General features: G+C 39.0%; 1 protein-coding gene across 1 annotated transcript in view; it reads left to right on the forward strand.

Annotated features, from left to right (window-relative positions):
• Positions 1–17,749, forward strand: part of GCNT4 (glucosaminyl (N-acetyl) transferase 4) — a 128,573-nt gene extending 110,824 nt beyond the window's left edge. Inside the window, exon 3 of the transcript XR_008423829.1 lies at positions 17,735–17,749. The gene's annotated coding sequence lies outside the window, so the exon portion shown is untranslated. The remainder of the gene's footprint in view (positions 1–17,734) is intronic.
• The last annotated feature ends 5,332 nt before the right edge of the window (positions 17,750–23,081 follow it).

Consider the following 23,081-nt stretch of genomic DNA (forward strand, 5'->3'; position numbering starts at 1 on the left):
CATCTTCCTTTTGTGTCTGACTTCATATTTCCATTCTCCCACAGAATTTGATCCTAATATGTTTTGTGCTAGAAAGTCTATTATTAGTCATTTTATCTTTATTTCACTATGATAAAAATACGTGTATAGGTTGGAATTATAAAAACAAATTGCTGTATACTCTCAACAATAGCCAAATTATGGAAAGAGCCTAAATGTCCATCAACTGATGAATGGATAAAGAAACTGTGGTTTATATACACAATGGAATACTACGTGGCAATGAGAAAGAATGAAATACGGCCTTTTGTAGCAACGTGGATGGAACTGGAGAGTGTTATGCTAAGTGAAATAAGTCACACAGAGAAGGACAGATTCCATATGTTTTCACTCCTATATGGATCCTGAGAAATTTAACAGAAGACCATGGGGAAGGGGAAGAGGAAGAAATGATTAGAGAGGGAGGGAGCCAAAACATAAGAGACTCCTAAAAACTGAGATCAAACTGAGGGCTGATGGGGGGTGGGAGGGAGGGGAGGGTGGGTGATGGGTATTGAGGGCACCTGTTGGAATGAGCACTGGGTGTTGTATGGAAACCAATTTGACAATAAATTTCATAATAAAAAAAAAGAAATGAAAACAAAAAAAAATTGCTGTAACCATAAGGCTCTAAACAGTTTTTAAAATGTATCCTGGGACACCTGGATGGGTGGCCCAGTTAGTTAAGCGTCCGACTCTTGATCTCAGCTCAGGTCATGATACCACAGTTTGTGGGATGGAGTCCACATCTGGCTCCATGCTGACAGTGCAGAGCCTGCTTAGGATTCTCTCTCCTTCTCTCTCTCTCTGCCCCTCTCCCCCCGCATTCTCTCTCTCCCTCTCTCTCTTTCTCCCCCCCTCCGTAAATAAATAAATACACATTTTAAAAAATTAAAAATAAAAATGTATCCTGGGTTTTATCATTACAATTAGTCAATTTATAGCTGACTAAAACAAGTAAATATATTATAAATTTCAGTGAGATTTTGATAAAAAGTAAAATACTGGAAATGCATCTCTTGAAGAAATGGCTGAGATTGCTTTTTATTTCCCCCATTCATGTCTTTGTGGAGAAATATTACTTATTATTAGAATAACATAGTGTTTAATTCTATTCTTATATGTGTTTTTTAAAAATTATAAGCAATAAGAAATCTTATTCACACAAATGTGTTAAACATGACAAAAAAGATGGATTTTAGAGCAATCACTCAATTCTGTGAACTCCTGAGTTTTATGCCAAAATTTATATCGTGAGCTATCATTGACAGTTATTTTAAACTATATCTGTCCGTTTTGTTGAAACCAAAGAACTGAAAACCACCGGGCCAGCAAAGGGATTTTTTTTTTTAACCTGGTTATTAGATTCATTCATTTCTTCAAAACTGATACAAATATTTCAAACTATTTTTCTGTTTTCTGGCCCATTGCCACCCACGTCACCCATGTGATGCACCACAGAATGATTCATTTTATTTTATAAAGTAGTAAGGGGATTTCAAAACAGGGAGACAGAATGGAGAACCCAACTCTCTCTCATGGGCGCATTCTCATGCTGATGTATTTTAGAAAGAATTGATGGAAACTCTTCCCATCGAACTATCTGTCCCTGAGTAGCCCTTGGAAGTCTTCTCACTCTGGGTTAGAAGCTGATGAGCCCACAGCGCATTTCCCAGATATATCAGTGGTATATTTGATTAAGTGTATTGGTGGTATATTTAAAGAATATCAATTTTTATAGTCTCATTTGTATCATTATCTTCTATTTATGGTCAGCAATACTGGGCTTTTGTTTCCTAAATCAATTAAAAATTTAAGTAATGGTTCAGATGGTACAAACGTATGATAAACTTATTAAGGTAGTATGATATTTTGATAAAATAAGAAATATAAATTTGGTCTTTGTCCCTGGCTCCTGGCTAGAGCTCCTAACGTCTTTGTAATTTCCTAATAATAAACGTGCTAGCAGCATTTTTGTTTTAATATTTGGTCTTTGACCCTGGTTCCTGGTACAGAGCTCCCAAATACCTTGGAATTTCTTGAGTGATAGGAGTGTCTTTTGTTCCAATAAGAGGACTCTTGGTGGGCTCCCGGATATCTTCAGGAGGGGGCTAGTCACCAGTAAGATGAAGCCCTGATTAGAAGCTTGAAACATTCAGCCCTGTCTCCCATCCTTTGGGGGAAGGGAGAGGGGCTAGAGTTGAGTCAATAACCAATTGTGTCAATGTGATGAAACTTCCGTAAAAATCCCTGAACTGTGAGGTTTCGAGAGCTTCCAGGGTGGCGAACACATCCACACGCCCGGAGGGTCGTGCACCCCGTCTCCACAGGGACAGAAGCTCCTGTGCTTGGGACTCTTCAGAGTCTCACCCTCTGGGTCTCTCTATCTGACTGTTCATCTGTACCCTTTATCATATCCTTTAATAAACTGGTAAGCGTGCTTCCCTAAGTTCTATGGGCTTTTCTAGCAAATGATCAAACCTGAAGAGGAGGTTTTTAGAACTCTTATTTATTTATTTGTTTGTTTAAATTTTTATTTTTATTTTTAGAGAGAAAGAGTGCTAGTGAGGGAGAGGGGCAGAGGGAAAAGAGAGAAGGACAGAGAGAATCCCAAGCAGGCTCCACGCTCAGCACAGAGCCCAACACAGGGCTTGATCCCACACCCTGGGATCATGACCTGAGTCAAAATCAAGAGTAGGACACTTAACCGACTCAGCCACCCAGGTACCCCAGAACTCCGATTTATAGCCCATCAGTCAGAAGTACAGGTGACAACCCAGGACCTACAATTGGTGTCTGAAGTAGAGACAGTCTTGTGGGGGTGGGGGTGGGGGGTGGTGAGAAAAAACCCCCTCAAGGTATACCCTCCTTTATATGTGCTTTGATCTTCATGTGCATGTTTTACCTTCTCAAGCAGATTTAAAATGTGATAAAAGTTGACCCACTTTTCCCAAGAGCAGAAGTGAATAACACAGAATTCCAAAGGGAAACCATTCACAAGCTGACATTGACCCGGACAAGACAGTCACACCTGACAAAAGGCTCAATAATAATCCACTCATAACAAAACCAAAAGGTTTAAAAATCAAAGGATTTTTTGAACTGCATCTTATTTTGAAAGTAAAGGAGGACGAATGATAGGAGGCACTGGGGAAACTTGCACTGATGTGTAAACCGACATCAGCTCAGGGAAAATGCTGTGGGGAAGGGCAAATATTTGTTATTTCCCCATCAGTATGGAATGAGGAAAGAAATACAAAAAAGAGGAAAGCACAGGAGTCAATAAGTGTCTTTCTTCTGAGGGCATTGATCCGGAAATAATTTTTCAGATTGATTCAGACATGTCTTGATAAATACAAAGCACCGTCTATGAATGTGGTAACAATACAATCTGACTAGTTTCATAAATTATTCAGATTTATTTTTCAAATCCACTTTTCCAGACATCCATGGATGCTGGCATTGATGCATAGAAAAGCTTTTTTTTTTTTTTTAAAGCCATCGACTACTATAAAATGTAACTTTTTATTCGTTATTAACAATTGTTCTTTTTTTAAATAAGAAGTTTTAAAGATTGGAACGTTTCATGGTGGGTGTATGAAACATAGTGATACTATTTCATTCTTACGTTGTATATGGGGATAGTTAACCAAAATGAAGATGTTTACCTATGAGAGCTCTTGTTTTCATATTTGTGGCAAAGCGTGTCATAGAAAATCAAGCATTGCTGTCATGTTATAATTAGGTATTTTTGATGCATTGAAATGAAAACAGTGAGAGTTGAAATACAGAAAAATGTAGGCCAAAAGATGAGCAGATGAATGGATAGTCAGTGAGAGGACAATTAAGGAACACCATTGGGGAACAGCATTAATGTAGGTTTTCGATGCTAAGAGGTCTCAGTTCCACTGCCCGTCACAGTGAGAGGTAAGTGCACAGGTTAGCCTGTGGGAAGGGTGCAGCTGGAGAGGACCTGACCCCTCTAGGGAGGGATCAGAGTGTTCAACCCCAGATCATTATTTGAGCTGAATGTGCCCAGGTCTTCAGTTTTTTATTTTCTCAAGCAAAGATAGAAATCTGGATTTTCATGTGAACTGTACAACGTATTGCCATAATCAAACATGCCTATAACTTGTAACAGACTTGGGTAACCAGTTTGGGGGGGGGGCGGTGCTGGTAAGGAATAGGCAAACTACAGCTTGGAGGAATCCAGCCTGTCATGTTTCTTTTTGGTGTGTTTATTTTGAGAGAGAGAGAGGCAGAGTGAAAGAGAGAGAATCCCAAGCTCTCATCCCAGAGGGCTCCATATCACGAACCTCGTGAGATCACAACCTGAGCCGAAACTAAGAGTCGATGCTTAACCAGTTGAGCCACCCAGGCACCCCAACCTGTCATGTTTCTATAAATAAGGTTTGATAGGAACACGGCCACATCCATTTATTTACATGTTATCTGTGTCTGCTTTTGTGCTACAAGGGAGCTTAAAAATATTTGCTATCTGGCCCTTTACAAGTTCACCAACCCATGATAATATTTTGACCTTTAGCTGATGTGAATCTGCTGTGTTGAATTATGTTCTAAGAGGGTTCTGCCAGGTTTTAATGTCAAATTACTTTAAACAAAAACATTTTGGGGTGCCTGGGTGGCTCAGTCGGTTAAGCATCTGATTTCAGCTCAGGTCACGTTCTTGCGGTCTGTGAGTTCAAGCCCTGCGTCGGGCTCTGGGCTGATGGCTCAGAGCCTGGAGCCTGCTTCCGATTCTGTGTCTCCCTCTCTCTCTGCCCCTCTCCCGTTCATGCTCTGTCTCTCTCTGTCTCAAAAATAAATAAACGTTAAAAAAAAATTAAATAAAAAAAAATTTTTAAAAAAACATTTTTTGGCAGAATATGTTGTTAGAACATTTAATATAATTGTTTTGCATTAGAAATTTAATTCAGTTGAATCTGATAGAAAATGTTTATTAGGAACATTTAGTAAAATTTCTCCATATTTATTGGCTTCCATACATCATCAATGAGTGTATTAAGAAATAAACTAAGCAAACTGTAATGAATAAGGTCAGAAATCCCTTTCACATCGTTATGCAGAAACAGCACACCTGAAGATGCTATGAATCACCTCATATAGTAAACCTTGAAAAAGAGAAATTACTTTAAGCTTGCACCATCTAGAGGTGAAAAATATAATTTCCCATGTACCTTACCAGAGTAGAAAGGCAGTGCACTGCATTGGTCTTTTGAGGTCTGCGTGTATCTGTAAAGAAGGGGTGGGGGAAGAGTGGTGCTCAATGGCAACAAATCAATGGCTACCCACCTCATCAAAACGAACTTCTTAATAGAAGGATTTTTCTAGGCATGGTCCTCTTGGCACTTAGATTCGAATGCTTGTGATATTATTAGTCATTACTTTCTTATGTGATGTTCAAACAAAATGAACTTGTTTTTTCTTTCCTGAATGCCTCCTGTGGGCTGACTATGAAAAAATTGAAGAGTGTTATGTTTTAAACATCCTGCCGTATACATGTTGAATGTTCTTCTCTAATCTTAAAAAGCACCCACGGGGCGCCTGGCTGGCTCAGTCGGTTGAGTGGCCGACTTCGGCTCAGGTCATGATCTCGCAGTCTGTGAGTTCGAGCCCCGCGTCGGGCTCTGTGCTGACAGCTCAGAGCCTGGAGCCTGTTTCCGATTCTGTGTCTCCCTCTTTCTCTGACCCTCCCCCGTTCATGCTCTGTCTCTCTCTGTCTCAAAAATAAATAAACGTTAAAAAAAATTAAAAAAAAAAAAAAAGCACCCACAATGTACATAAAGGCTTCCTGGTAGAATTTTTATAATAATCTATATATGCATTCTCTAAGTTATTTTGTACTGGAATCTAATATTTTTCTTTAAAAAAATCTCTGTGCAAATAAGATAATCAATTATAAATAAATCACCCATTTGTATGGACTAGCCTTATAATCCTTTGTAAGTTTTCATCAGCTACCAAAAGAGAATTTTTTAAACACTCAGCATAATTTTATTGTTTTAAGCTGATCCCTTATGTTGTACAACAGAAAAGCAAAGTGTTTTTTACATTGCTGTTAATTCCAAAATGTGTCATACGAGTTGTATTATTCTTTGACTTCCCACGTTGTTTACTATCTGGTTCTAGCAAACACCTAAATCTCTAAAGTATCCTCCCCCCATCCCCATAACCACTGTGTGTCCCATTTGACCCCTCTTCTCCAGGGACAATATTTGTCTTTTTAAAAACTCAGTTCCAGTGACTGCCATGGGGAAATCTGGGAAACTATTTAAACCCTTGAAAATGCTTCAGCTTCACTGAATTATCGTAACAGTTTCGAAAAAGCTTCATAAGAAACCCACTATTGTTGCTTTTACCAATTCCTCTAAAGATATAGTGAAGAATTATTTTTGTTTTAAAAGGATTGCTTTTGAAAACAGGAAGCACCATGTAAACCTCTCAAAATCACAAATATATTTGACTACTGGAGAGTGGTTCGAAAACCGCACAAAGGGAAATTGCACACTTGCCCTGACTGATTTAATTTAAATAGTCTCATTGAGAGAGAGAGAGACAGAGGAAGTGCTAGGACAGCAGAATCTCTTAGGCTATAAGCACTTTCAATACCAGGAATAAATATCAAGAATATGGTAGCACAGCATGCATCAGCATGAAAGAGAGCAAAACCTAACACCTACCGTTCATCAAATACGAAGAATTTAGATCTTTAGTCAGTAAACTGGTAACTTTATTCGAACAACTTAGAGTATAATTTTTTGATAGGTAAACATAATCATTTTTAAAGGGAATTAGACTGTTCCCATTTCCTTTTATTCTCTAGAGAATGAGTTTGAACCCAACCATTTATTTTAATCTTGGTTTATTGGTCTAGATTACATATTCATACAACTATAACATCAGAAAAAATGTTTTGTAACATCTACTACATTTATTTATTTCCAGGCTGGAAAAACATAGTAACTTTGTAAAGGTATTTGCTGACTTCAATACCCATTTATATGTTTGAAAAATATGTGTAGGGGCACCTGGGTGGATCAGTGAGTTAAGTGGCCGACTTCAGCTCAGGTCATGATCTCATGGTTGATGAGTTCGAGCCCCACATCCAGCTCTCTGCTCTCAGTGCAAAGCCAGCTTCAGAAACTGTCCCCCCCTCTCTCTGCTCCTACCCTGCTTGCACGCACATGTGCTCTCTTTCTCTCTCTCAAAAATAAACATTAAAAAAGTACGTGTATATGTAGTACTTAATTTTAAACTCCTTTTGCTAAACTATTATTATTATTACTATTCTTTTTCTAATATACCATCCCTTCTCACCTGGAATACTGCAACAACTCTGCTTTCATTTTTGTTTCCTTATAAGTTATTTTTTATTTTTCATTATGCCATATTTAATATGTACTGTGTAAGTTGTAATAAGTAAGCATTATACTCACCAATCATTTAAGAAATTAAAATTACCAATGTTTTCAGGCACCTGGGTGCCTCAGTTAGTTAAGTGTCTGACTTTGGCTCAGGTCATGATCTCATGGTTCATGGGTTCGAGCCCCACCTCGGGCTCTGTGCTGACAGCTCAGGGCCTGGAGCCTGCTTCAGATTCTGTGTCTGCCTGTCTCTCTCTCTCTCTCTCTCTCTCTCTCTCTCTCTCTCTGCCCCCTCCCCCCCCCCCACCACACACACATACACTCGTTCTCTGTCTCTGTCTCTCTCTCAAAAATAAACAAACATTTAAAAATTACCAATGTTTTTGCAGTCCTCTGTATACCTTTCTCTATTTGATCTTTCTATATAAATACCTTGTGTTTGTGATTCTCTCATTTTCTTTATGGTTTATTTCATATGTTTATGACCTAAGCAATATATTTTGGCTTAGAATTATTTAAAGCTTCATATAAATAGTTTTATATTGGAGTGTGTTTTGCTTTTTCATTTCAGGCTATTCTGCGTTACTGTGTATAACTGTGGTTCACTCATTTTTTAACTGCCATATAGCATTCCCATTGTGTAAATATTGCAAAATTCATTCATTCTCTTGTTGATGTAAATATTTTTTTGCTCGCATAAGTAATACTTCCCTGAACATTCTTCTAGCTTCCTTCTGTTACATATATGCAATGTTTTCCCTAGGATAAATACCTTGGGGTGGAATTTCAGGGTCTTCTACCCAGGTTCAAATTTACTAACATGTGGTCTAGTCACCCTCAGTACCCTAGCCAACAGACATCCAGACACTCTGAGGGAGGCTATTTCAAACCGCTCCCAGCTAATATGCCTGCCTGACCAGAGATGCAGGTACAATCCAAATAATAGGAGGGAAGACGAGGATAACTGTCCCCTACGGCCACCCCAGCTGATCACAGAAGCACTGAGTTTTGGGGCTGGAGTTATACAGCAATAGAAAACATTGAATTTAGAACTCTGCTTTAAAATGTTAAAAAAAAAAACAAAACACGTTGTTTTGAGACACCTATTTGTAATTAAGTTCAAATTTTATTTCACTATAGTCAAAGAACATAGTTTTTATGAGGCTAAGTCTTTAAAGTAGGTTGAGACTTGTTATAAGGTTTAGATTTGGAGTGGGCAAATTGCAGCCCATGGGCCAAAATGGCTTGTGGCTTGTTAGGTTTTATTGATATGCAGTCCTACTCATTTGTTTATATAATGTCTGTGTCAACAAAGCAAGAGTTGAGTATTTGTGAGAGAGACCATACGGTCCTCAAAGCCTAAAACATTTACTATCTCTTTGCAGAAAAGGTTTACCAAATCCTGATCTAGAACATAACTGCTTCATTTGTGCCATTAAATTCATATTCTCTGATTCATAGGCACTGAATTCATATTTACATGAACTTGATGATTTTCTTCATATCCCTGTACATTCATTGATTTTTTTTATCTACTTGATTTAAGAGTTATTTCCATAATTTGGCTAGTGTTGGTAGTGCCGCTGTAAACAGTGGAATGCATGTGCCCTTTCGAATCAGTATTTTTGTATCCTTTAGATAAATACCTAGTAGTGCAATTGCTGGGTCTTAGAGTCATTGTATCTCTAACTTTCTGAGGAACCTCCACACTGTTTTCCAGACTGACTGCACCAGTTTGCATTCCCACCAATAGTGTAAGAGGGTTCCCCTTTCCCCACATCCTCCCCAACTTCTGTTGTTTCCTGAGTTGTTAATGTTAGCCCTTCTGACAGGTGTGAGGTGGTATCTCATTATGGTTTTGATTTGTATTTCCCTGATGATGAGTGATGTTGAGCATTTTTTCAAGTGTCTGTTACCCATTTGTATGCGTTCTTTGGAGAAGTATCTGTTCATGTCTTCTGCCCATTTCTTCACTGGAGTCTTTGTTTTTGGGGTGTTGAGTTTGATAAGTTCTTTATAGATTTTAGATACTAGCCCTTTATCTGATATGTCATATGCAAATATCTTCTCCTATTCCGTAGGTTGGCTTTTAGTTTTGCTGACTGTTTCCTTTGCAGTGCAGAAGCTTTTATTTTGATGAAGTCCCAATAGTTCATGTTTGTTTTTGTTTCCTTTGCCCCTGGAGATATGTCTAGTAAGAAGTTGCTGTGGCCACGGTCAAAGATGTTGCTGCCTGTGTTCTCCTCTAGGATCTTGATGGTTTCCTATCTCACATTTAAGTCTTCTATCCATTTTAAATTGGTCCAGTTTCATTTTTCTGTATGTCACCATCCAGTTTTCCCAGCACCATTTGTTGAAGAGACTGTCTTTTTTCCATTGGATATTTTTTCCTGCTTTGTTGAAGATTAGTTGATCATATAGTTGGGGTCCATTTCTGGGTTCTCTGTTCTGTTCCATTGATCTAAGTGTCTGTTTTTGTGCCAGTACCATACTGTCTTGATAATTATAACTTTAGCTTGAGGTCCAGAATTGTGATGCCTCCCACTTTGCTTTTCTTTTTCAACGTTATTTTGACTATCTGGGGTCTTTTCTGGTTCCATACAAATTTTATAATTATTTGTTCCAGCTCTGTGAAAAATGCTAATGTTATTTTGACAGGGATTGCATTAATGTAGATTGCTTTGGGTAAAGCATAAACATTTTAACAATATTTGTTCTTCCAATCCATGAGCATGAAATGTTTTTCCATTTCTTTTTCTCACCTCCAATTTTTTTCATAAGCTTTCTGTAGTTTTCAGTGTACAGAGATTTTACATCTTTGGTTAGGTTTATCCCTAGAGATTTTATAGTTTTTGGTGCAATTGTAAAAGGGAGCTGCTTCATTATGGGTGTATAGAAATGCAACTAATTTCTGTATGTTGATTTTTTTATCCTGCAACTTTGCTGAATTCATGTATAAGTTCTAACAGTTTTTTGGTAGAGTCTTTTGGGTTTTCCATGTAGAGTATCATGTCATCTCTGAAGAGTAAAAGTTAGACTTATTCCTTGCCCAAATATCCATCAACTGATGAATGTATAAAGAAGATGTCACACACACACAAGCACGTGCGTACACACACACACACACACACACACACACACACACACACAGTGGAATATTACTCAGCCATCAAAATGTATGATATTTTGTCATTTGCAATGGTGTGGATGGAACTTGATGTATTATGTTAAGTGAAATAAGTCAGTCAGAGAAAGTTAAATACCATATGATTTCACTCATATGCAGAATTTAAGAAACAAAACAGATGAGGGGTACCTGGGTGGCTCAGTCTGTTAAGCGCCCAACTCTTGGTTTCAGCTCAGGTCATGATATTGCACTTCGTGGGTTTGAGCCCCACATTGGGTTCTGTGTTGGCAGTGTGAGACCTGCTTGGGATTCTCTCTCTCTCCCTCTCTCTCTGCCTCTCCCCTGCTCCTGCTTTCTCTCAAAATAAGTAAATGGGAAAAAAATTAAAGGAAAAATAAAATAAGATAAAAACAGAGAGAGGCAAACCATAAGAGACTCTTAATTACAAAAAACAAATTGGGGGTTGCTGGAGGGGAGGTGGGTAGGGGGATGGACTAAATGGGTGATGGGCAGTAAGGGAGGGCACTTGTTATGATGAACCCTGGATGTTACATGTAAGTGATGAATCACTGGGCTCTACTCCTGAAGCCAAGACTACACTGTATGTTAACTCACTTGATTTTAAATGAAATCTTGAAAAGAAAAATAAGTGATTGAGAGGTATATTAAAATCCTCCACTGTGGTGTGACTTTGTCAATCCTTTTATTGCTGTCAATTTTAGCTTTATGTGTATTTTAAGTCATGTTAGTAGGTGTGCACAAATCCAGAATCATTGTGTCAGGCTCCTCAGTACCTACACCCACAGCAGCAGTTCTGGTTCTCAGCTCAGCTTTTTTGGACCATGGCCAGCAACAACCACACTTGCAATTACATCAAGCCTGGTGATAATCTAATAGAACCCGATAGGAGAGAGCTTCAAGAGTTTTGAGGAGTAGAGATTCTGCTTTGTGGCAGTGAATTTTCTTAAGGTATTTAAGGAACATTCAAAACAGCCTTACATTGACCTTAAAGACAGACCATCTGAAGGGCGTGTGTATAGGACCTGTTGTGACATTTGTCTAGGAAGGGTTGAGTGTGGTGAAGACAGGGTGGGACTTTGGCATGTAAGTTGTCAGGAACATTATTTATGGCAGTGATTCTTTAAAAGTGGTTATGAAACATTTTTCATGGATGGCATTCCTCCTCTACAAACCTGAGTTTTCTTATTGTTTTTTTTGTGGGCTGTATGTTGTTCTAGTTTAGCCTTTCACTGCTTTATACCCTGAGGATACTAGACTTCGTGTCCTGTCATCTACACAGCTATTAAAACAGGAACTCAATGGCACAAAAACAGACACATAGACCAATGGAATAGAATAGAAACCCCAGAATTAGACCCACAAAAGTATGGCCAACTAATCTTTGACAAAGCAGGAAAGAACATCCAATGGAAAAAAGACAGTCTCTTTAACAAATGGTGCTGGGAGAACTGGACAGCAACATGCAGAAGGATGAAACTAGACCACTTTCTCACACCATTCACAAAAATAAACTCAAAATGGATAAAGGACCTGAATGTGAGACACGAAACCATCAAAATCCTAGAGGAGAAAGCAGGGAAAAACCTCTCTGACCTCAGCCGTAGCAATCTCTTACTTGACACATCCCCAAAGGCAGGGGAATTAAAAGCAAAAATGAACTATTGGGACCTCATGAAGATAAAAAGCTTCTGCACTGCCAAGGAAACAATCAACAAAACTAAAAGGCAACCAACGGAATGGGAAAAGATATTTGCAAATGACATATCGGACAAAGGGCTAGTATCCAAAATCTATAAAGAGCTCACCAAACTCCACACCCGAAAAACAAATAATCCAGTGAAGAAATGGGCAGAAAACATGAATAGACACTTCTCTAAAGAAGACATCCGGATGGCCAACAGGCACATGAAAAGATGCTCAACGTAGCTCCTCATGAGGGAAATACAAATCAAAACCGCACTCAGATACCACCTCACACCAGTCAGAGTGGCCAAAATGAGCAAATCAGGAGACTATAGATGCTGGAGAGGATGTGGAGAAACGGGAACCCTCTTGCACTGTTGGTGGGAATGCAAACTGGTGCAACTGCTCTGGAAAACAGTGTGGAGGTTCCTCAAAAATTAAAAATAGACCTACCCTATGACCCAGCAGAGTAGCACTGCTAGGAATTTACCTAAGGGATACAGGAGTACTGAGGCATAGGGGCACTTGTACCCCAATGTTTATAGCAGCACTCTCAACAATAGCCAAATTATGGAAAGAGCCTAAATGTCCATCAACTGATGAATGGATAAAGAAATTGTGGTTTATATACACAATGGAATACTATGTGGCAATGAGAAAGAATGAAATATGGCCTTTTGTAGCAACGTGGATGGAACTGGAGAGTGTTATGCTAAGTGAAATAAGTCATAGAGAGAAAGACGGATACCATATGTTTTCACTCTTATGTGGATCCTGAGAAACTTAACAGAAGACCATGGGGGAGGGAAAGAAAAAAAAAAAAGGTTAGAGAGGGAGGGAGCCAAAACATAAGAGACTCTTAAAAACTGAGAACAAACTGAGGGTTGATGAGGGGTGGGAGGGTGGGGAGGGTGGGTGATGGGTATTGAGGAGGGCACCTGTTGGAATGAGCACTGGGTGTTGTATGGAAACCAATTTGACAATAAATTTCATATTTAAAATAAATAAAATAAATAAACAAACAAACAAATAAATAAATAAAACAGGAACTCAAGAACAAAGTTGGAGGGCTCACCCTTCCTGATTCCAAAACTTCCTGCAAAGCTACAGTAATCCAACAGTGTGGTACAGGCGTAAAGACAGACATATAGACCAATGGACTAGAATAGAGAGCCCAGAAATAAACCGTCATCCATATAGTCAAGTGATTTTTGACAAGGATGCCAAAACCATTCAATGAAAGGACAGTCTTCTCAACAAATGGTGCTAGGAAAACTGTATACCCATATGCAAAAGAATGAAGTTAAACTCATACCATATACAAAAATTAAGTCAAAATGAATCAAAGACATAAATATAAGACTTAAAATTATAAAACTCTTAAAAGAAAATAAAAGGGAAAATTTCTTTTTTTTTTTTAATTTTTGTTTTAACGTTTATTTATTTTTGAGACAGAGACAGAGCATGAACAGGGGAGGGGCAGAGAGAGAGGGAGACACAGAATGTGAAACAGGCTCCAGGCTCTGAGCTGTCAGCACAGAGCCCAACGCAGGGCTCGAACTCACCGACCATGAGATCATGAACTGAGCCGAAGTCGGACGCTTAACTGACCGAGCCACCAGGCGCCCCATAAAAGGGAAAATTTCTATGACCTATTTGGCAATGATTTCTTGGATATGACACAGGCAACAAAAGAAAAAACAAATAATTTGGACTTCGTCAAAATTGAAAACTTTCATCCAAAGGCACTATTAAGAGAGTGAAAAGACAACCCATAGAATGAGAGAAAATATTTGCAAATCATTTATCTGATAAGAGGTTAATATCTAGCATTCCTAAAACTCAGCAACAGCAAAAATGAACAACCCAAATAAAAAATAGTCAAAGGATTTGAATTTCTCCAAAGAAAATATACAGATGGCCAACAAGATACTTAACATCATTAATCGTTGGGGCAATGCTAATTAAGTCACAATGAGATATTGCTTCACAGCCACTAGGATGGCTATTACTTAAAAAGAAAAGAAAAAAGAAAAGAAGAGAGAAGAGAAAAGAAAAGAAAAGAAAAAAAATAGAGCATAAATTTTGATAGGTGTGGAGAAATTGAAACCCTGGGCATTATTGATAGGAAGGTACAATGGTGCAGTCACTCAAAAAGTTTGGCAGTTCCTCAAGAATAAACATACAATTCTCATTGGATTCAGCAGTTCTACTCCCAGGTACATCCCCCAAAGATCTGGTAACAGGGACTCAAACAGATACTTGTATGCCAGTGTTCATAACAGCGTTTTTCATAATAGCCACAATATGGAAACAGCCAAAGTGTCCGTCAACAGATGAATGGATAAACAAAATGTAGTATGTCCCTGCAATGGACTATTATTTTGCCACAAAAATACTGAAGTTCTGATACATGCTACAATAAGCATAAACATGCTAAGGGAAAAAATCCAGACGCAGAAAGACAAAGATTGTATGATCCCACTTATATGAGGTATCTAGAGTGGGCAAATTCATAGAGGCAGGACGTAGAATGGTGGTTGCCAGGGGCTGGAAGAGAGAGAAATGGGGATCTATTTCTTAGCGGTTAGAGTTTATGTTTGGGGTGATAAAGTTTGGGTGGCAGTAGTGTTAGTTATACAACATTGTGAACTTAATGCTACTAAATTACACACTTAAAAATGATGAAATTTTGGGGGCACCTGGGTGGCCCAGTCCTTTAAGCATCCGACTTTGGCTCAGGTCATGATCTCATGGTTCATGGATTTGAGCCCCGTGTTAGGCTCTGTGCTGGCAGCTCAGAGCCTGGAGCCTGTTTCAGATTCTGTGTCTCCCTCTCTCTCTCTCTCTACCCCTGCTCTGCTTGTGCTCGCTTGCTCTCTCTCTCTCAAAAATAAATAAACATTTTTTTAAAAAGATAAATTTTATCACTTTTTAACTGCTAAGGCATGCATTTAATTTTTTTATTTTATTCATATTCATAGGTGTTCTATAGCAGAAGTATTTTTCAGGATATCTATCATATTGTCAGAAATGTAAATTTCCTAACTTATCTCTTTTAATACTGAAGTCGCATATATTTTTAAAAAATATCTGTATATCTATAGATATATAAATATATACACACACATATGTTTACAAATATATAAAATATCCACTAAATATTCTGTTCGAGTTTTTAAAAATCACATGGTGCCAAACATAGGCAGTAATTTCTTAAACATCTGCTGTAGCAACATTTTTCTAGATATGTCTCCTCTGGCATGTGACACAAAAGCAAATTAAACTATTGGGAATACATCAAAATAAAAAGCTTTTGCAAGTTGAAGGAAGCCATCAGCAAAACAAAAATGCAAGCTACTGAATGAGAGAAGATATTTGCAAATAATACATCTGATATGGAGTTAATATCCAAAATTTTTAAAGAACCTAATGCAACTTAACACACACATACAAAAAATAATCCAACTAAAAATGGGCAGAGGATCTGAAGACATTTTTCCAAAGAAGACATCCAGATGGCTAAGAGATACATGAGAAAATGCTCAGTATCACTCATCATTAGGGAAATGCAAATCAAAACCACAATAAGATACCACCTCATACCTGTCAGAATGGCTAAAATCAAAAAGACAGGAAGCAACAAGTGTGGGTGAGGATGTGGAGAAGAAGGAACCCTTATGCACTGTTGGTGGGAATGCAAACTGGTGCAGTCACTGTGGACAACAGTATGGAGGTTCCTCAAAAAAATTAAAAATAGAAAAATATTATGATCCAGTAATTTTGCTACTGAGTGTTTGCCCAAAGAAAATTAAAACACTAATTTGAAAAGATATATGCACCCCTGTATTTCTGTAGCATTGTTTACAATAGCCAAGACATAGAAGCAACCTAAGTGTCCATGGATAAATGGATGGATAAAAAAGATGTGAGATATAGATATAGATGTAGATAGATAATGAAATATTACTCATCCATAAAAAAGGTTGAGATCTTACCATTTGCCACAACATATACGGACCCAGAGAGTATTGTGCTAAGTGAAATAAGATAAAGACAAATACCATATGGTTTCCCTTACACGTTGAATCTAAAAAAACAAAACAAATTAATAAACAAAAAACAGAATCAGACCTATAAATTCAAAGAACAAGCTTGTGGTTGCCAGAGGTGGAGAGCAGATGGGCAAAATGGACGAAGGGGAGTGGGAGATATGGGATTCTGGTTATAGAATGAGTAAGTTGGGGGGTCTGGGTGGTTCATTCGGTTAAGCATCTGACTCTTGATTTCAGCTCAGGTCATGATCTTACAGTTTGTGGTTTGAACCCCTCATCAGGCTGTGGGATTCTCTCTCTCCCTCTCTGCTCTCTGCCCCTTCCCTACTCGCTGTCTCTCTCTCTCTTTCAAAATAAATTAATAAACTTAAAAAAATAGAAGGAGTAAGTCACAGGAATAAAAGGTACAGCATAAGGAGTATAGTCAATGACACTATAATAGAGTTATATGGTGACAAAGGGTAGCAAGTTGTGGTGAGCATAGCATAATGTATAGAATTGTCAAATCACTGTGTTGTACACTTGAAACTCATGTAACATTGTCGACTATACTCAAACTAAAAAAATTTTTTTTCAACAATATTTTTTTAAGTAGGCTCCACCCCCAATGTGTGGCTTGAATTCATGACCCTAAGATCAAGAGTCACATGCTCTACCAACTGAGGTTGCCAGGTTCCCCTAAAAAAAATTTTTTTTAATTACATGGTGCTGAAAAGTATGTTTATATCATGCGTCCACTTGTGTTTTAGTGAAGAGGGACAGAGATGTGTTTGTATTCACTACTCTCATACAAAGAAAACACTCCTGGGATAATCCATCAGTAACTACTAACAGTTTCCTCTAAAGAAAGAAACTAGAGAACTGGGGATCTGAAGTAGGAGGACATTTTATATTGCTTGAATATTTTACTGTGTGTGTGTGTGTGTGTGTGTGTGTGTGTGTGTGTGTGTGTGTGTGTGAGAGAGACAGAGAGAGAGAGAGAGAGAGAGAGAGAGAAGTTTTTAAATCTACCTGAATTTTTTAAGAGGAACTCCTAGTTTCCACTGAAAATGCATCAAATAATATATCTTCTGTTACAAGTTGCAATCACACTGCTTGAGTTTTATACAAACTTCCCATTGAAGAAACTCCTATACCTGCTCAGCTCAGACTTTCCGGCTTCATGAAGGTGTGAGCATTGACCAAAGTCCCTGCAGGGATAAGAGACGCACTCTGCTTTCTAGTTCTCTATCTGCTCTCCAGGCAGTGCAGCTCTTTTTAAGATATAACCTCAAATTCTCATTAGAGAGGAAACAGCTAACCTCATCAAACTTCTCATATCCTCTTTGGTGGAACGAGATACTTCCCCTGAAAGGATATATTTTGAAACTGAACTATAGCAACAAATACATATCAGTTTAAAATAATGACCTTTTTGGGGCTCCTGGGTGGCTCAGTGGGTTAAGCTTCCAATGTCGGCTCAGGTCATGATCTCATGGTTCATGGTTTCAAGCCCCATGACGGGCTCTGTGTTCACAGCTCAGAGCCTGGAGCCTGCTTCAGATTCCATCTTGCCCTCTCTGCCCCTCCCCCGCTTGCAATCTGCCACTCTCTCTCTCTCAAAAATAAATAAACATTAAAAAAATTGTTTTAGGGGCGCCTGGGTGGCTCAGTCGGTTAAGCAGCCGACTTCGGCTCAGGTCATGATCTCACGGTCCGTGAGTTCGGGCCCCGCGTCGGGCTCTGTGCTAACAGCTCAGAGCCTGGAGCCTGTTTCGGATTCTGTATCTCCCTCTCTCTGACCCTCCCCCATTCATGCTTTGTCTCTCTCTGTCTCAAAAATAAATAAACGTTAAAAAAAAAAATTTTTTTTTTAAATTGTTTTAATAATGACTTTTTTCTCAAAATAAAAATTAATATCCATTTGAGTTTGAGTTTGAGCTATAATTACTAGCATAGAAATATCTCCAACGAAAAAAGCTAGTTTTAACACAATTATATATAATATGGCCGTAAGTTAAAAAATTTAAAGTCCAAGTTAATGTTTTATAATAAGAATATTATCTGTATGACTTGTATAATTTTTTAAAGTTTTATTTAAGTAATCTCTACACCCAACGTGGGGCTCGAACTTACAACTCCAAGATCAAGAGTCGCATGCTCTCCTGACTGAGCCAGCCAGGTGCAACCCACTTGTATGTTTTTTTTTCTTTATTTTCTCTGACTCGTATAATTTATAATACAATGTTCATCATCTACACTGTGGTAAAAACAGAAAAGTTTAGGAAAAGAAATGGCAAATAAACTATAATACTTCCCCACAGAATAATTCCTATTATCGTATCGATAGATTTCCTTACAGCTTCTCTCTCTCTCTTTCTTGCATCTGTCATATATGTGTATATGGGATATAGACATAGATATTACAATTGTAATTCTGCTTTACTCAGTTAGCATTATATTATAAGCATTTTTCCATAATAAAAAATATTACTTGAAAACACAATTTTAGGGACACCTGGCTGGCTTGGTCAGTGGAGCATGTGACTCATGGTCTCGGGGCTGTAAGTTCAAACCCCATGTTGGGTGCAAAGATTAGTTAAAAATAAAAAAATAAAAATAAAATGGAATTTTAAATGCTAAGTAGTATTCCTTTATGTGGAAATAGCATCATTTAATTAGCTATCTTCCTATTTTCATACATTTCCTTTTTTTCTGTTCTGTAAGTTGAAGAAATCCTGATACGCAAAACTTGTCAGTGTCTTTAATCATTTCTACAGGAAAATTTTCTAGAGGTAGAATTACTAGGTTAGGAAATACGAACATTTTAAAGCAACTTTAACACCTTGTTCCTTTCCAGAAAGGGAATGTAGTAGTTGTTTTGTCAATGTAATTGCCTCCTGGCAATTCTTTAGGTGTGCCTGGTGTCTATTTCCCTTCTATTTCCCTTCTCTCAACACTGGCCATAACTCCCTTAATAATTCTGTACTAGGGCACCTGGTCAGCTCAGTTGGTGGAATATGCAACTCTTGATCTCAGGGTTCTGAGTTTGAGCCCCATGTTAGGTGGAGAGGTTACTTGAAAATAAAATCCTAGGGGCACATGGGTGGCTCAGTCGGTTGGGCCTCCAACTTCGGCTTAGGTCACCATCTCATCATGATTGGAGGGTTCAAGCCCTGTGACCGGCTCTGTGCTGACAGCTCCGAGCCTGGAGTCTGGAGCCTGCTTCGGATTCTGTGTCTCCCTCTCTCTCTGCCCCTCCCCCACTCATCTTCTGTCGCTCTCTCTCAAGAATAAATAAACATTAAAAAAAAAATTTTAATCTTAAAAAATAATGACATGAAATGAAATGAAATGCTGTACTCAACACGCATGCACATACACACACATCACCCTTTAAATTTCCTTAAATACTAGACATTGAAAATCTTTTAGTTATTTACTGACCATTTGTATTTCTATATTGTTAACGTTCAACATTTGTATTTATGTCCCAAAAAATAATAGTCCTTTCACCTCTGAGTATGTTTGTGTGTATTTTCTAGGTGCTATGAGATCAAGGGCACAGACTTACCACAAGAGGTCCCTATCACACAAATTATATTGAAATCTAAAGCCTGTTGGGTTTAAGTCCCAACAATCAGGATCTTCATGAGTGGATTGGTTCACTAATTCTGATTTTAGAAATTACTCTGGCCTGCTAAGAACAGGCCTCTCACATAGACAAAACTTCCTGAACAGAGCAAGAGAGAGCCAGGAGCAAGAGGTTAGTGATTCAGGAAGCTAAGTGCTGCACGGTTGAATTTCTCTGCATTCCATCACCCACCCGTCTCCTACAAATTGGTTTTCCTGCTTAGATATGGTTGCTCTCAAATTTCAAAAGAAATAGAATCACTTTACATCTGAGATCCCCCTTGGTCATTCGTTTGATTGTTCGGCAAATCTCTTTGTGTTTAACCAAAAGAATGATGTCTTTTTTTTTTTTTTTTTTTTTAACTCAACGAACTATTGGCAACTCTGTCCCACCATCCTAGGTACTGAAAATATAATAATGAGCAAAGCCTGACACTATCCCTAGCCTATCAGAGCTCACACCTGCAACCTCAATCCTAACACCTCTAAGCAGTCTCAAGAAATTTACCTCCAGATGCTTTAACCTTGATAAGAGACATTGTGTACAGACCACACAAGAGATGTCTTCTGCTCTAAGATCCAGAACGTTGCCTCTATGACCCATGATTATATCCTGGTCTGTTCTGAGTATAAACCATCTAGCTTTGTATGGTGTATGATTTAAATTGCTTCTTTAAGGGGCGCCTGGGTGGCTCAGTCGGTTAAGCGGCCGACTTCGGCTCAGGTCATGATCTCGTAGTCCGTGAGTTTGAGCCCAGCATCGGGCTCTGTGCTGACAGCTCAGAGCCTGGAGCCTGTTTCAGATTCTGTGTCTCCTTCTCTCTGACCCTCCCCCATTCATGCTCTGTGTTTCTCTGTCTCAAAAAAGAAATAAACGTTTAAAAAAATTTTTTTTAATAAATAACTAAATAAATTGCTTCTTTAAAACTTAGTATAGGGGCACCTGGCTCCTCAGTGGGAAGAGCATGTGACTCTTGATTTGGGGGTCATGAGTTTGAGCCCCGTGTTGTGAGGTAGATTGTACTTAATTTTTTTTTAATCTTTTTAAAAATTTTTTTAAATGTTTATTTATTTTTGAAAGAGAAAGAGACAGAGCACAAGCAAGGGATGGGCAGAGAGAGAAGGAGACAGAATCCGAAGCAGGCTCCAGGATCTGAGCTGTCAGCACAGAGCCCGATGTGGGGCTCGAACTCCCAAACCGTGAGATCATGACATGAGCCAAAGTTGGATGCTTAACTGACTGAGCCATCCAGGCACCCCTAAAAATTTATGTAGACCTTAAAAAAAAACTACACAGAATAATATACAAACACCCTAAAGAGTTCAAATTATACAGAAACAGGAGTAACAAAAATGAAAATCACCCATAATCACAATCTTCACAGCTATTTTATACCCTTTTATAGATATATCATTATACACATACATAATTTGGCAAATACTTGACTACTCACTAGGTAGGAAGCACATTCCAAGGGCTGTGTCACAGTCTGCTTGGGCTGCCATAACAAAATATTACAGACTGGGTGGTTTCAACAATAGAAGTTAATTTTGTCACAGTTCCGGAGGCTGGAAGTCCAATAGATTTGGTGTCTTGTGAGAGCTCTCTTCCTGGCTTACAAGTGGCTACCCTTTTGCTGTGCCTTCACATGGACTTTCCTCATTGTGGATGCAGGGTGTGGGTAGAGGTCTCTGTTGTCTCTTCTTTTTTTTTTTTTTTTTTTTTTTTAATTTTTTTTTTCAACGTTTTTTATTTATTTTTGGGACAGAGAGAGACAGAGCATGAACGGGGGAGGGGCAGAGAGAGAGGGAGACACAGAATCAGAAACAGGCTCCAGGCTCCGAGCCATCAGCCCAGAGCCTGACGCGGGGCTCGAACTCACAGACCGCGAGATCGTGACCTGGCTGAAGTCGGACACTTAACCGACTGCGCCACCCAGGCGCCCCACTGTTGTCTCTTCTTATAAGGACGCTAATCCTATTGGATGAGGGCCCCATCTGTACAACTTCATTTAACCTTAATTACTTCCTTACTCCAAATACAGCCACACTGGAGGGGAAGGGCTTCAACATACATATTTGGGAGAGGGGACAGTGGATATTATGCAAACATTCCCCTATAACAGGCTGTGAAGCCTCTACAGGTGAATAGGAAGGCACAATCTTTGCCCATGTCTCACTCATGTTGGAGGTAATGGCATAAACCCTGTGTTTCTTCCTCTTCGTGTTTTGTTTACTTTGTCATCTTTTGGAACTTCCATTACATCTGGATTTATGAGGTAAGGAGAGGGAAAATAAGACTCAAAATGAGACTCAAGAAAATTTTATTTCCTTCTTGATCTGGAAAGCATTCTCTAGGAAAGGAGGTTGAAGGCTCTTAGCTACTCCAAAGATCGGTAAGGGAAGACCACCCTGAAGCATTTGCCACAACTTCGTCTCCCATTTTCCACCTTTCCTCAAAGGGCAAGGTTGCTAAATATATAATACATGGGCTGCTCTCTACGTCGGTCTCCTCTGCAAAGACATGATCTTTCCAAATGGGGGTGGATTCATTCATTCAGAGCCTATCTCCTGATGGCTCACACTAAAATACGGTCTCTCCCCTTGAGGGGCTCTTGGGTCCAGTGAACCAATAACAGGCCTGCCGTGTGAGAAGTGCCATCTACAGCAGAGGGAAAGCCAAAAAGCCAGGGGAGAGAAAGAACACCAAGAAAGACTTGAGAAGAAATTGCGTCCCCACTGAAGTCTGGCAAAAGCTAGAATTGAGCTTGGGATGAGAGGGGACTGGCAATTTGGGGAGGGCAACAAGTGGGGGTGCACGGACTTGTAACACTGTCAGCTTTGGGATGTGCAGGGGCAGCTGTGCCCTGGGACCCTACAGGAGAGGGGAGATGGGAGGAGGGAGAGGTGGACCCGGATCCCGAAGGGCCTCGTGCGCTAGCTAGGAATTGGAATTTTATCCTGAAATCCTTGGTTACCACTAAAATACTTGAAGCAAGAGAGTGACACGATCTGATCTTAGAATGATGCCTCTAGCGAGCGCATAGAGAAGGCTTTGGAAAAAGGGGCGGGATTAGCCACAGTGAACTAAGTTGAGTAGCTGAGGCAGATACTATCCATGACCTAGTCTTTATCCATCCTCCATACCTTCTCAGTAGAGAAAGAAAAAGAAAAAGAGGG

The sequence above is a fragment of the Panthera pardus genome, unplaced genomic scaffold (assembly GCF_024362965.1).
Source record: "Panthera pardus isolate Hobbes unplaced genomic scaffold, ASM2436296v1 HiC_scaffold_2, whole genome shotgun sequence".
Classification (NCBI taxonomy): Eukaryota; Metazoa; Chordata; class Mammalia; order Carnivora; family Felidae; genus Panthera; species Panthera pardus.